Source organism: Lucilia sericata, unplaced genomic scaffold, assembly GCF_015586225.1.
Source record: "Lucilia sericata isolate MDLA Ls3-8-SP2 unplaced genomic scaffold, ASM1558622v1 Contig000000F_arrow, whole genome shotgun sequence".
Taxonomy (NCBI): Eukaryota; Metazoa; Arthropoda; class Insecta; order Diptera; family Calliphoridae; genus Lucilia; species Lucilia sericata.
This window is the reverse complement of record NW_023994042.1, coordinates 3,152,098-3,163,542: the sequence shown is the minus strand read 5'-3', so window position 1 is coordinate 3,163,542 and position 11,445 is coordinate 3,152,098.

Genomic DNA, 11,445 nt, shown 5'->3' with positions numbered 1-11,445 from the left:
GAATTCCCTAAATGTCAAAGTTCTTCGTGCAAAATTTGATAATTCTTGCTCTAATATGTAGTTTCCCAGATAAACTCATTTTAATATTTAGTTCATATGGGAGGTACCACACCCTCTATTACTAGTCCGCCAATTTATTAACCAAATGTTCACATGGACTATATTAAATTAAATATTCAAATATCACCTGAAGTTTGCAGTTTCAATAGATATTCGTAATCTCGCTAAAAATTTACATTTCACTAGATATTCACAGTTTCACTTGATTTTGAGATTTCACAAGAAGTTTTTAATTTCACTAAAAATTCACAATTTGATATTTCAGTTGAAATTTGGAATTTGTTTTCACTATACACTAGAAATTAAAGTTTGCACTAGAAATCAAAATTTTACTTTTTTTTCATTTTAGAATTTCAAAGAATACTTGCCATCTCAAAAGAAATTCAAATTTTTCCAAAAAATTCGAAATTTCATCAGAAATTTGAAATTTCACTTGAAATTTGAAATTTCACTTGAAATTCGAAATTTCACCAGAAATTTGAAATTTCATCTGAAATTCGAAATTTCTAAAAATTCAAAAGCTTACCAAAAATTCGAAATGTCATCAGAAATTCTAAATTTTACTTCGAATTTTTACTAAAAATATTTTTTAAATTCTCTGGAATATCATTAGGAATTCGTTATTTTAAAAGAAACGCGATACTTCACTAAAATTAAAATTTCTTTAGAAATTTCACTACAAATTCGCATTTCTAGTTAGAATTCCCTGAAAACTCAAAATGTCACTAGATATTCTAAGTTGCACTTGAAATTCGAAGCTTTGTAACACACAAAAATATTGGTCCTACACCCACCTTAAAGTATACCGATCGATTTAGAATCACTTTTTGAGCCTATTAAGACATGTCCGTCCGTCTGTATGGGTGGCTGTCCATTTTTTAGATAGTAAAATGAAATTTGGACCAAACTTGTTTTTTCATACATGGACGAAGCCTACACAGAAAAAACTAAAAATATGTTTCAATTATCAAAACAATTGTATCAAGCAAGTTTTGCACCTATCACCAAAATGATGATATCAATTATCAAATTTGTAAAAATATTAAAAAAATACTTTTTTTTCAAATAACGAATTAATCAAAACAATTAATATCAATAATTGAGACAAAATTTAAAATTGATTAATTCATTAATTGTATAAATTAAATATTTAATAAAAATAAAATCTAATTTTTATTAATTTATTAATCAAATGAATTAGTTTGTTTGGTAGAAAATGTATTAAAAACCAATTAAGTTGATGATTAAAATAATCAAATTATTAATTGATTACTCACAATGTTAAAGAAATGCTTGACCTTTAATAATGCGTTGAGTATTTACAAAACATATCACTTTATTATCAAATTTGAACATATAATGTGTTTTATAAATTGTCAAGAAACTTGAGTAATATATGCCTAAAATCTTATTGACTATTTAAGAATTATAAACATTGTTAGCATCAGAAATCAAAATAAAATATTTCAAAAAAACTAAAACAGAAAAGTTGGCCAGAAAATTTTTTTCAATCAATTAAAAAACTAATTGAATCAATTAAAAATTTAATCCAGTTTGTTAACTTAGGTTTTAAACAACGAGATAATTAAGACAAATAAAAAATTGCTTAAATTAAAATTAAAGAAAGAGAAAAACATTTTAATTGAAAATAAACTACTGATAATTATTTCTGTGTATTGAAAATGGTTGAAATCGGTCCATTATTTCACCTAGCCCCCACACAACCGTATGCTATTATCTCTTCAAAAATTGGCACAAATCAGTTTTATATACGTATAAATAACACTGCAGATTTTCGTAATGATCCTCCTTTATTTGACCCTTGCCCCCATCAAAACCCCCTTCAAAAAATTTCTTAAACGTCTAAAATTGACTTGTAACCATTTGTATCGCTATGAAACTCAACATAACTAACTGTTATTTAAAAATATATCCTTTTCCCAAATTTAATGAGGATCGGTCCATGTTTGACCTATACTCCTATATAAAGCCTCATTTAGAAAATTTGTTTTTTATCAATAAATTGCTTAAATACTTTGGAATTAAGGTAAAATTCAACATAAAAGTTTCTTTATGAAAAATAAAAATTTTTAATATATACCCATGGTGTAGGGTATTATATGGTCGGCCATGCCCGAGTATACTTTCATACTTGTCTTAATATCGGACTATTTACTATAAACTCCAGTCATTTTAATTAAATAATGCGAATAAATAAATAAAACATATTTCGATATGGTACACTGAAAGCTGCCAAATATCTAAACGGTATAATGACCACAAAACTTTCCCCAGAGAATATTATACTACAATTTTTGGAGAATTATTTTACGATGGAAACTCTATTTCGGTGAGCATTTAGTGCTTTTATATATATGTATATAAGTACGTACATACATGCTATAATAATATCTCTTTTCATTCTACGTAATAATTTTTTATTTAGCTCTCTTAACTAAAAACTCATAGATACAGATACATTTTTACATACATATGCAAACACATGTTTAATATTTATGAAGAAAAAACAACAAGTGCATTTTGCAAAAAGCTTGGATTTTCCACTTCAACTTTATTTTAAAACGGGTTTATTGTTGTTTATCAATATGATTTTTTTTTTTTATTTTGTATATTTTTTTTCATTTGTCTGATTTTTGTATACGATGGGCTACGACTACTGTATTCATTTGATTTTTTCTAGTTTTTAAAACGACTGGTTTAACCTCAAAGATATTTAACTACGTATGAATATTTAGCGCTAAACTGATACCGGTCGGTTGTATTTAATTTTTATAATTTACTTCTTTGGATCACAAACGTTTATTTTACATTGAATGATCATTAAGTTATACAGGATATTTAAAATTAAACAAGAGGAACAAAATTATGATACAAAGAAAAAATTGTTTTTAATTCGTAAAGGTATCAAAACCGATTGTTACAATTCATAGAATTCAGATTCTTATATGAGATTCTAAATTAAGTTTTAAAAGGTGTATGGAAATACATACATATTTATGCATATTTAATTTAATTTATAACAATAGTGTTAAGGAAGTTGTTACTTTTAAACTAGTCAGTGAATCTAATAGAATGTTTAAAACTCTAAATTTGATCATATTTAAAAATTATAAACTTTTTTCAAATACGATTAAACAAAAGAACAGCCCAATTTGATGAATTTAATTGAATCTGTTGTTCTGAAAAATTCTCTGGGTATTAATTTATAAGTTACTATTGCTTCATAAGAGGTTCTTTCCCTAATTTACTTATGATGAATATACATTAAACCCTCTGAAATATATAGTATTTTACGGATCCTCAACTATTTTAAATGTGAGTGTAGCTAACATGTAATTTGTAAGTAATAAATTTTGTGTTCCGAACAAATTTAATATTTTATTTAATTTTTTTTTTTGTTATAAGGATGTTAAGTCGTACCGCATGATCTTGGAGTCTGATCACCATTTTGATTGCCGTTTTACAAACATGCATTAACATAAAGTCCCTTCTGGTGGAGGGTATTCCACCACTTTAACTATAAGTATACCAATCGGCGGCTTAGAATCATTTTATGAGTCGATTTAGCTGTGTCCCTCCATACGGCCGTCTTTTAATGTAAAACTTGTAATAAAGCAACGCAATTTTGAAGATAATTCAATGAAATTTGCTACATGATTTTCTATTATACCATGATTTTCTATTATACTATTGAAAATGGTTAATATCGGTCCATTATTTCACCTAGCTCCCATACATCTGAAACCCCCAAATAGGGCTCTTAATTATACATACAACTTAATTTTATACTAGCCTCTGGTACAATAGAAGATCATGTGCCAAATTTCATTATCTTCAAAATTGCGACCAGCAGTTTGATTATAAGGTTTACTTGGACGGATGGTCAGATAGGCATAGCTTAATCGACTCAGAAAATAATTCTAAGCCGATTAGTATACAAACTGAATATATCAAACAAATTCCCTGAATTTCAACATTTTTTAAATCGGACTGTGTTATTACCCTGTGGGAAATTTGTAACAATTGATCCAAAAATACCTGTCCCATATGTGAAAATAATATTACCAAAAGTACAGAAGAGTGATAGGTGAAAACTAGACATATATATATGCTAATTGGTTTAAAGGAACTGACACAAAAGTAGTCCATGGTGATTTATTATAATAATAATCATAACGCATCATTAATATGGCGTTAGCCTATGAAGTGACAAATATTAAATAAATTTTGTTTTAGCAAATTTATTTAAATCTATTGATAAATACTCGAGACTTTTGAACATGTTAAGTGAAATGTTCTCTTTTTACGAGTGTGGACCCTTGTATTTTAAAAATATGTGCAATTATTTGCATGTTATGCAAATTTTTGTTATTGTTTCATTAATTAATTTTCCGAAATTACACAGGTTCGCAGAGGTAAGTTCCGTGACATGCCACAGAGTATGAAAAAGGTGACAATTAACCCCCTCGTAGGACATCTTAATGTTCACTTTAAAATTAAGTTTAAGTATCCGTGGAATACTTTCGATATTTGAAAAAAACATTTAAAAAACCGACAGTAGTAAAACAGAAATAACCGAGATGATCACCCTAACTATAATGCCATTTATAAACAAATCAAGGTTTCTAAAGTGTATTCTATGGTAAATTTAGTGTTAAAGTTTAAAATATACAATATTAACGTTTATGTTATTGAGCTTTGGTTTTGTGTTGTTTTTATTTTTTTATTTTTTGTTGACAAGAGATGAAATTTCAAATTCCGATTGTTTGAGAATTTTATTTATTTTTATTTAAATATAAAAATAATAAAAAACAAGTAGAAAGATAAATAGATAAAAACAGGTATTTTCGGTAAAAACAAATAGATTAAAGAATTCATAAAAATGTACAATGTTTCTAGACCTTTTTGTATTATTTGTATAATAGTGATATTTATTTATTTATTTATTTATAAATTAAATCCATAAAAATTAGATTAATATAATGTTTAAAAGTAAATAATAATAGCCTTACTAATGGAAAATTTTAAGTTTTAAAATCAATTTTTACAAAAATCTTTTAAGATGTTATGTTTACATAAACATTGACATCATTGACCTATTTACTATTTTAGTTTTCATCTGACATTCCGATTAAATTCAATTGAATTTCTGCGATTATCAGTTCAGTGAAGGATGGTACAAAGTGCAAGTATATTTTATAACCACATGTTCTCATGGACTAATACATCTTTTTTATACCCACCATCAAAAAAGATGGGGGTTATATTGTTTTTGTCATTCCGTTTGTAACATATCGAAATATTCGTCTAAAACCCATAAAAGTATATATATTCTGGGTCTGTATTAGATTCTAAGACGATCTACCCATGTCCGTCCGTCTGTCTATTGAAAACACGATAGAGTCCAAACGGGAATAGCTAGAAATTTTGCACAGATATTTTTAGTTAATGCAGGTTGTTTGGTATTGAAAATGGGCAATATTGGTCCACGATTTCGCCTAGCCCCCATATAAGGTCCCCTTCAGAAAATGACTTTAACGCTCATAACTGGCAAAAGAAAACATATATGGCGGTGAAATTAGGCATAAACATGTTTTATAGGAACCTAAATACCTTTGCAAAACTTTATAAGGATCGGCCCATAATTGACCCTACCCGCCATATAATGGTCCCTTCAAAAAATAACTTTAACGCTCATAACTGTCTAAAGGAAGCATCTATAGCGGTGAAATTCGGTATAAAGATGTTTTATAGGAACCTAAATCTATTTGTAAAATTTTAAAGGGATCAGCCTATAATTGAACCTACCCGCCATATAAGGTCCCCTTCAGAAAATTACTTAACGCACATAACTGTCTAAAAGAAGCATCTATAGCGGTGAAATTCGGCATAAACATGTTTTATAGAAATCTAAATCTCTTTGTAAAATTTTATAAGGATCGGCCTATAATTGACCCTACCCGCCATATAAGGTCCCCTTAAGAAATTGACTTTAAAGTTCATAACTTAATAAAAAGCAATTATAGCGGTAAATTTCGGTATAAACATATTTTATATAAACCTAAATATCATAAATATGTTTGTTACAAGACAAAATCTCTCTTCTAAATCTTATGAGGATTGGTCCATTAGCCAAAATCTCTCTATTTTATCAGCATCGATACATAATTGATACATAAAATACCCCCATATAAGGTCCCCTTCAGCAAGTAATTTTGACGCTCTACTGGCTTAAAAAACGAGTATAGCGATGAAATTCGGCATTCATAAATAAGTTTCTTACAAGACAAAATTTCTCTGTCAAATTTTATGAGAATCGGTTTATAATTGACCCTAGCGCATGTCAAAATCTCTCTAAAAAATCTTATGAAGATCGGTTCATAATTGATCAGAAAATTACTTTAACGCTCACAACTGGCTTAATAATAGCAGTGTAGTGGTGAAATTTACCATTAACTAGTTTTATAGCAACAAAAATCTCTCTAAAGCAGCGGTTCCCACAGATTTTTACTTCGCGGACCCCTTGAAGAACTTATTTAATTTCGCGGACCCCCATACATACTTTGATATCTTATTGTTCTAAATAATTCCTAGGTCTAATAAATGTAGAGATGTCATATCTATAAAATATTCCCGTACATTGAGATTATATAATATTTCAGATAGGTTTTCAATTGCATGTTTTGAAGATAGAATGACTTCTTTGTTGATATGTTAACATCATGTTTAATTTTATGATCGTGAGATCTTTCATGTTCATTTTTCTTCAAGGTAGCGAAAAGGTTTCTTTATCAAATATTGTCACATGTGCTTAAGGAGTCACGTTTCAAAAATTTGTTGCGATTGCAAAGGGTGAACTGAGTAAGTGAGCTAAGTTTTCGGGAAAATAATATAAGAAAGTTGGACTTCTTCTATGTTGTTGCGGAATGCGTTATCCGCATAATATATGATTTGAACTCTTTGTTAAAGTACTGTGAATTTGGAACTTAAATTTGAATTTTAAAATACCAACGAATTATTTTACTTCATGGTTTTTGGCTACATATTTACGTGAAACGCTATGGATTTTCTGATGTTAATTTAATAATATGTATTGGTCGACAAAATCAAGTTAAAATCTGTGTATCACGTCGGATTGGAATATTTATAAAGAGATGCATAAAGAGTCACCTCTGTTTTGGAAATATATAATTTTAGTCCTTTCAAACGAGAACACTTTTGCTTACAATTTGATAAACTTAAATCTGTAATAAGCTTGTCTTTGAATTGAACTTCATACTCCGGAATACCAGTATCCCTAATTTAATTGTAAGGCAGAGTATTATTTGTCTGAAATAAAAACCATTATTTCAGTACATACACAGGAAATAAAAATTACAAATCACGCAGTACTTTACTCTATAAAAGTTATACAATAAATTTGTAGGGCCTAGCTTCTTCCTGATAAACAACCGAAAAAATAAAATTCAAAAAGTCACAAAAAAATTTGGGATTATTGCACAAAAATTGGAGATATTTGTACATACATATAAAAGCAGAATATTGTTTATTCATGTTTTTTTTCGTTCGTCTTCGCGGACCCCCTAGGATTTTACTACGGACCACTAGGGGTCCGCGGACCCCCATTTGGGAACCGTTGCTCTAAAGGCCCTATTCCTAAAATCACTTTGATGTCTATATTAATTTCGAAGACCTACCAAAATTTTCTTTAATTTTAGGCACAAAATTTGATGGTGGGTATAGAAGATTCGGCATGACCGAATGACACTCTTTCTTGTCATTCAATTGAATTAATTTAATTAATTTTTTATCGCCACTTTATTTATTAAGGAACATTTTTAATCATTTCTAACAATTTCGGGGGAAAAATGTCTATATGCGATACTTACATAAGTACATATCACATATATTCTGGGATCATGGAATCGAATATATCACATCTAAAAACTATATGGAAATTATTTAAAATGTTGCTAATTTATAGATTTTATTAGAAATACTGTAAAAATTAAATATGTAATGTGAAAATCTCTTGTTGGTTTAAGGGTTAAGGAATCTGAATGGAAAATTATTTTCTAATGAATATCTAAACAAATGGTGTTGTTTTTAGTACAATTTAATTTATATTCATAAAATATTCTTTATACTAAAAGTTGTTTAAATTTAAATAGACACTTAAATAAAATTTTCGAATGATTCAGCAAGTAGATCAGCCAGTTATTTTATTTAAATTCATTGTTAAATTTTCTTTACCACTTATTGATTGTTATTGTTATTATTTAATTAAGTACTTAATTTTATATAAAAAAACATTTTATTATGTGTATGCGTATCCCAACTCTCACCAAAATGTTGCCATATAAAATGTACTTCAGTGATTCATATCGAGGAAATTTATAAATTGAAATAAGGATATACATACATATGTACCCAGGAAAAACTTACATTGAAAAGTATTGAGTTAAAAAGCTAATAAAACCTTTTTACTACTTCTTCATTAGCATTTTAAGTCATTATTTTAACACGGTGATGATGACACTCGCTTACAAACAGGGTGTTAAAGAAGTACTTGTAATTTCTCTTACAAAGAAATTGTTTAGTAAGTTGTTATGTTTTTTAATAATAAAAAGAGCCAGTGAGAATACGAATACTCACTGCACCACTGATTAGCTATTTTATTGGTTTTTCCATATAAAATTAATTTTGTTTTCTTTTTTGTAAAACACAATTCTTATAAAAAATGTGCAATCAAAATGACAAAGCCGAGAATAAAGTAATTATATATCAGATTATAAGCAAGTCATTACTAGAGTACTTCTTAGGAATACTGATAGTAAGTAAGTAGCAGTCATTGAAAAGTAAGTGATTATGTAAGTACAACCCATTACCGAGTTTTTGCTGGGTTTATACATACTATATTTCAATAGATTAATATGATGGAAAAGGAATATATCCATAATAATATCACTCCCAAGATATTTGGATCTAATATCGACGAAACCCTGGCAATAGCAAAGAAAGTGCTCCAGAGTTTCACTGTCATCTCTACATTCGACTGAATCCGCAAGAATATAGTTGTGCGATTCTCCATCTCTGCGTCGAATGGTTTTGCATTCGTCAGGTTAAATACATTAAACTTCCTTCCTTTTAAAACTAGAACATTCGCTCTTTCGTTGCTGACTACTCCCGAGTGGCTTGGTACCCATATGTAAACTCAGTATTCGCTTAAAGCTTTCTCACAATCCAATGCGGTCGTAGATTTCACCCTATCTCCTGATAACGCCCTAATAGGCGTTTGGCTGTCGGTAAATATGTTTACCCCTGGCGCCACATTTATTCTAATTCAATTCTATCTGGGATCAATGTTTCAAAGTTCCCAACATATTCTATGTCTGGTATGAGATCAGGCACGTATACACTAGCCTCCTTATGTGTCCAGTATATATTGATGACGCTTTTGGTGAGTTCGACTAAAGTTATGAGTCGTTAGGCTGTAAGTGCCGCCTCATATCTTATCATATATATGTATGTTTCAATGGGTGGAATATCTAGCAAGTTTTCCAGAGCTTTGGTTAACGTAGTGCTTATGGCACCACTTATTTCCAAGCAGCATGTACACTACATAAATATGTACATATGTATGTACTTTTGTTGGTCAATGAAAGTAATTACAGTTGGGCGAGGCCGACCATATAACCTACACCAGTTATTACAAGTAAGAAAGTATAGTCGGGCGTGACCGACCATATGATACCCTACACCAGTTATGAATATTAAATGTGATTTATTTTTCATAATAAAGCATTTATCTTCAATATTCCCTTGTTCCGATACATTTAAGCAATTTATGGATGAAAAACTAATTTTCTGAAAGAGGCTTTATATGGGGGCTAGGGGCAAATATGGACCAAGCCCGATAAAATTTTGTGAATATATTTATTTTTTCATAATATTTTATTGTGCTGAATTTCATCGCGATATTTGTGTTTATAAGCTAATTTTGGACATTCAAGTAATTTTCTGAAGGGGACTTTGTATGGGAGCTAGGGTCAAATGAGGCCCGTTCTTTATGAAATTTGGCAAGGTCATCAAGGCTTGTATAAAACTTAGTTGTGCCGCTTTTTATCAATATACAGGTATATTTAACATAATTATGAGCTCAGAAGCCCTTATCGGGGGATAGGTGAAATAATGGACCGATTTTTCAATAGGCTTCGTCCTTGGGGCAAAAAAAGCGTGTGTGCCAACCAGAAGGACATAGCTTAATTGACTCAGAAAACGATTCTAAGCCGATTGGTATACTTTAAGGTGTATGTTGCAAACATCAGCACAAACCCAATAAACCCTCCCCACTAAAGTGGTGTAGGGTATAAAAATAAAATGTGATATAGTTTTCATTTAAAGTGGAATTGTACCTTGCCTCAGATATACTTAAGCTATTTATTGCTGAATAAAATTGTGGATATTTAATCCATATTTTGAAGGGTCAAATGTACCCTGTAATTATAATATTCATGAGGGTCATCAAGACTGGTATAGAACATGATTTTGCAGCTTTTTGTCGAGATACGAATATATTAAACATAAATATGAACTTAAATGCCCTATTAGGTCGGTTTCAGTTGTATGGCGGCTTGGTGAAATACTGAACCGATGTTAGCCATTTTCAATATGCTTCGTCTCTGGTATAATAGAAAATCATGTGCTGAATTTCATTGAATTATCTTCAAAATTGCGACCTGTAGTTTGTATACAAGGTTTACATGGACGGACGGACATACATAGCTAAATCGACTCAGAAAATGATTATTGTGCGTTATAAACATCAGCCCAAACCCAATAGGTATACCCTCCCCTCTAAAGTGGGTATAAATATATGCATGTCTATTACGAAGGGTGTAAAGATTCTGTACATCGGAGCATATTTTTCTCACATGTTTCTAATCTATTTAACAATAATTTTGAATTATTTATAAATTAATATTATTATATCTTAAATTTCCCATTTAGAGGAAATTATTTTTAAATTTCAAATCATTTAATTTTTGTTAGGGGATATTTTTCTATATCTTAAGACAAAGAATTTTCAATATAACTTGGCAACACTTTTCTCTGATCACGAAAATTTCAATACGCTAATTAGTTGATGATCGGTTAAATAAATGAGCAAGTGTGAAATCGAATTGCTATGTTGCACAGTGGTATAGGAAAAAAAAAAGAGGGAAATAATTCGGTAACTTCTAAACGGTTAATCCGATTTTAATGAAATTTGGTATGCACAAAGAGGAGGTGTTGTCGAGTTTAGGTTTTGAATTTGGACCTTATAGGCCAACCAGGGGCCCGGCGGGGGGTCCTCAAATTAGG